The following is a 5,480-nucleotide window of genomic DNA, read 5'->3' as shown; positions in this document are numbered from 1 at the left end:
ATTCCTATGATTGCAATGTTAGTGGGAAGTGTATGACATCTAGGGTTTTGCTACATGCTTAGTGATGATAACTCTTGAAGCTTGGTAACTAGACTTAGGGTTTCATCTAAGGGCTGCAATGCATAAACACATGGTTTGATCAATAATCTACTTGCATCCTTTGTGATGAGGAATTTTTGGCTTCTTTAAAGTATCATGCTTATTCATAGTTGTACAAGCATTTAGTTCTTTGGTTCATCCTCTTGATCTTCATGGGATACCTGTCAGTATCAAAAAAATGGAACACTGCATGAGATGTTAGTTCATTCACATTTTGCATTTCATACATAATTTCATCATTCATCTCATCTACAATATATTAATATATCACATCAAATTTTCATTCATAATCATAGCATAAACATTTCATGTACAATAAACTATAAAGAAAGAAAGATGACACATGCAAATGGTACTCGAATAAAAAATCTCATCTATATATAAAGTTAAAAGTGTACATCAGTGAAAAAATCGATACTACTCAAGTGTTGTTGATCTCAAAAATGGTACAAAATAGTGCTAGCACACCAATCTATACATAGCTTGACCAAAATCACAAAAATTAAAGCTAACTCTCTCCTTCTCCCTCACCCCTCACTAGTGACGAAGGAGGAGGAGGCATATCAGGTCTTGCTGAAGGCTATGCACCTCCTGAATCTCATGCATACTGTGGAAATCTAGGCACCTGCTCTACCTCATCTAGTACTATTGTCACATATATTCCAAAATAATACACTACTCTCAATGATTGTAACTAGATCTCATCTTGTTGCTCCTATAATGTTAAAGCCTCTCGCTCTAGCTACTCTCATAAATTTTGGATCTCTCAATATTTCTCTACTATCTGAGTATCCCTTACTATAACCTATATATGTAGATCTCCTAGCTATCACTATGTTATCTACACCTTATCTCTCAACCCCTTTAGGGCCTCCTAGGTCTATGCTAGGATAGCTCTGCCTTAGGCCCCTATAGCAGGTTGATTTTTCATCTCCTTGTCACCCACACCCTACTCTACCTACTCAACTAGCTGCTCCTCTATTTGTGGCCTCTAGGTATCTCCTCTGATTCTCCTAGGGAACCCATCTCACCTCAAGTATGTCTTTTTCCTATACCACTACCACTAGCATTTGGGTCTTGTCTCATCTACTAAGAAGGGACAAGTACCTAGTATATCCTCTAGTTAATTCTCTCTTGTTGGAGCTACTATGGTGGTGCCTATGGTGCTTGCTCTGGTTGTCTAGGTATAGCCATCCCTAGTGGGTTTGTGAACCAAGGGAATGGATGACTTGCAAAATAGGCCTCATATGTAGGAGTCATCCCCCCATTTACTACTGTTTCCAGGTAATCCTATTATGTTGCAACTAATTTGCACACATCAATCATCAACCAGCCTGGGTCTAACCTCGAGGACCACCCATAGTCTAGATTTGTAGCCATCCATGTGTATGAATAGTACTCCTATGATATATCTTGAGGTTGACCATATTGTTGCCACACATGAGTTAATGGGAATATCTCTATGATCTGCATAGAGCGACCTACCAGTTATCAAGTGACAAACATGTGTCCTAGCTCTTGGGGTGCATCATCCAAAGCCTGTCTCTCTCTCCATGACCACCATACTACTAGTACTAGGTCATCCTATTAGCCTCTCCACTACTCAGTCTTCCTCTTAGCTGCCTCAGTTAACTAGCCTCTATACTTGCATATGTAGGGCTCCATGGGTTGCTCCTCATCTATAAAAATGAGTCTCATCACTAGCAAGTGCTCCGATGCCCATATCTTAAGAACATAGACCCCAGTGACCACACTCTTCCTCTCATGATAGACAATCTTGTGCATCTTGTGGAACATTTAGGCAAGCATGCACTAACCCTATCTATAATGCTCAAGTGCCCCTAACATTATTTGTAGCATCTAAACCCATCCACACTCTAACCCATGCTAACCTCTGTCTGGCATCAGGAAGCAGCTGATGACTATACCCAACATTGTTGGAAATCTATGCATGGGCCTGTATGTGTGTACTATTTCATCCCATGTGATGGCTCTACTCATGATTAAATCATCCTAAAAAATGGCTCTTAGTATCTTTGTACCTATCCGTAGTACTGTGTCATACACAACTCATGGCCCATGGAATGGGATGCACAATATCCTATAGATATCATCAAGTGTGATAGTCATATCCCCCTAAGAAATATGGACAATGCTCATCTCCGAATGAAAATGCTCAACCAGTGTAGCCAAGAGGTCATGATTCACCAACAATGTTGGGATCCGACATAGGTATGATAATCCAAATACATCAATATGGTTCATATCGGCATCATCTAACTATCATAACAAAGATTTCTAAGGCAGGTAATGGGATTTGAATCTAACATAAGGAAAGGTAACCTATACGCACAAAAATAATAAGCAAATGATCAATCTCAGATAGGCAAAATGATGAAAGAAAACATAAAACATCAATGAGAAACCAAATTTTCAAACATTAAATTTGCACTTTACACTATAATTTTGCATGAAATTTCATGTTCTCATGCAAGATTGCACATCTTTACATGAGAACACACTTCATCGCATGAAAAGAGACAAAAAATAAGTGAAAAAATCACCATTTTTAGGGCTTCTCATGCGAAACATGGGCATCTTCCACATGAGGAAACTCAAAGAACTATGAATAGAGATTGGCTTTGCACAAGGAGAGACATCCTCACATGAAAACTACTACAACAAAAATTCAAAACATCCTAAAATGACGTAAAAATGACTCGAAATGTGTGAAAATTGAAATACAAAGCAAGATTATTGATTACTCACCGAATGTCCATACTCCACCAACTGACTATGTCATTGGGAACTCTTGAATCAATGTGAATGCAAAGGGACTGTATGCACCCTAAAATAGTCACCTAGACTATGGGCCCCCATTATTCAATTTATCAATTTCCTGAATCAATGGTTTGCAATATTTTATTAAATCAATTCAAATCAATTTCCTTGATCAAATTTGATTATTTCAATATTTTCTAAGGTTGATCATTTTATCATAAGTCTTATTTAATTAAAAGAAACTCTCTCTTTTAATTAAATAATTCCTCCACATTTAATTAATTAAGAGAAAAACCCCTCTTTTAATTTAATTAAATATTTCCTATTTAATTAAAAAAACTTGCTCCCTTTTAATTAAATAAATCCCCACTTAAAGAGGAAATAAAACAATTAAAAATTAAAAATCTCTCTATACTTAAATGCACATATTTCTAAGTGGGATACCATTTAATTATTTTCCTATTTTCTCATTGGTGGATCTTTATTTCACATGGATCATTCTTTCTCCACCCTTGATTAAATCTTTTTGTCTCTTAATCTTGATCATCCAATCTTCTTTATAAGGGAGAACCCTCTCCTTATTTTACATACACACACTCTAGGCTATTGTTATGTTGCAGGTTTGGAGAGTGATTTTTGAAGGAGTTTGAATACTAAAGCTTTTTGTGGAGAACTTATATCTTCTTATCTTCTTCTGTCATGCATCCATGTCTTCCATCATCACAATTTCATCCTTGCATTTTTCATATTAGCTTAGATCTTGCATTGATAGATTAGATTTTGAAAAAATGGCTCTCTAGGGCACAAATGAAAAAAATATTTTCAAAATTTTTACATTTTTGGAAAACTCTCTAATTTTTGATAGGAGTCTCTTTTCTATATTTAGAGTTTTGGATCCAAATTCATATCATATAGGTTTAATCCTATTGACTAGGTTAAAAATCATGATTAAATTGGACTTTATTCATACATATTTCAATGCATGATATGAGTTGTCATTTTTCATGGAGTCAAATAGTTCAATATACTTTCATGTGAATTTTCCTATTTCTTCATGATTTCATACACTTGATTGAAGTTTGTGAAGGTAACTTGGAGGTCTAAAGAGCAAAAAATGGAAAAAATTAGAAAGCATGAAATTAAGGTGCACACATTCCAAACCTCTCATTTGAATTATTAAAAGTGATCATTGTGTTCTTTTTCATTGTAAAATAATTTTTTTATTTTTGTCAAATTGTTTGGTGTTTCTTCCCAAAATTGAAAAAAGGGCTTAAAATGAATCATTCACATTTGGATTTGAGCTTAAAATAAGAAACCCCTTTTGTATTTTAATCCCCAAGATTTTATTATTGACATTTTCTTGTTGCATCCTTGTTAAGGAGTTTGAGGGGAACCTAAATAAGGGATCTTGACTTTTTTATTTTTTAAGGGGACCTACTTAGAGAAGTGATCACTCTAGGGGACGATCTCAACTCTTGTATTTCAATAGAGTATAAATAGCATGACTTGAATCTAAAGATAAATCTCTTGGAAGTAGCAATATTGTTAATCTTGGCTAAGACCCAAAGAACTTTATATCTTTGGAAAGTGAAGGTGGAGATTGGGTTACCATTTCCTCTAGTTGTTTGGTAGTATTCTCTTTAATTTATAGATTTGGGCCTCACATACCTTGCGTATATCAAGGAAATCCCCTAGTTGAGCTTGTGCATCCTAATAGAAACTTGAATAGATTGTTGGTGTGATTGATGTGCTTGAATGTTTAGAACCTTCCCCACTTTGAACAAAAGGGGACACATCCATCAAATTGAGCCTTAAGGATTCTTTACTTATATATGCTTTCAAAACCACTATGGACTTCAAACCCTATGCTACCAAACCTTAGTCAAGTCTAGATGATTATGAGTTCTCCTCTACCATTAAAAAATATCTAGGCTTACTTGCTAGTTTCTATTTTTCAAGGTCTATAGATTCTACTCCAAGACATCAATTGTCTTCATCTTATAGATCCAAAGACTGCTTGAGAGAGAATAACTCATTTGAGAATATGCCAATATTTCACGATGGGCCTATTTTGATTGACATGAGAATAACAAAAATGGTCCTAGATATACTTTTGAGAGAACTTTTACTCCTTTGGGATTTTCATGTGACATGGTGCTTGAGACCTTAGTTGCAAAAAAGATCATTATTTTACCATACAAAGTTTCTACACCTTATGAAGCTGAGGTAAACACTTATTGGTAGAGAGATGATCATTATTGTGGCTACCATACATGCAAAGGTCATAAAACTAAAGATTGTATTACATTTTAATGTATAATTCAAGATCGTATTGATGACAAAATCATTGATGTTGAAATTCCTAAAGACGTATATAATGAAGATGCTTCTCTTGAGCAAGATCATGTTGATGAACCTATGTCTAGTGATGGTTTTCTTGGTACCTTCATTGCTTCCAATACTTATTCATCTCCAAAAACTTCAAAGCTATCCAACATTCTTCCATCAAACAAAGGTCCTAATGCTTTCTTTTCATGTAGTTCCCTATAGTTATCATCAAGGGCTACCTCTTAAAGAAACTCAAGCTAATCTACACTTGG

This window comes from Cupressus sempervirens, chromosome 11, assembly GCF_028749045.1.
Source record: "Cupressus sempervirens isolate cs-2001-9-10 chromosome 11, ASM2874904v1, whole genome shotgun sequence".
NCBI lineage: Eukaryota > Viridiplantae > Streptophyta > Pinopsida > Cupressales > Cupressaceae > Cupressus > Cupressus sempervirens.
The sequence above is the reverse complement of the archived record's forward strand: the minus strand, read 5'-3'. Positions refer to the sequence as shown.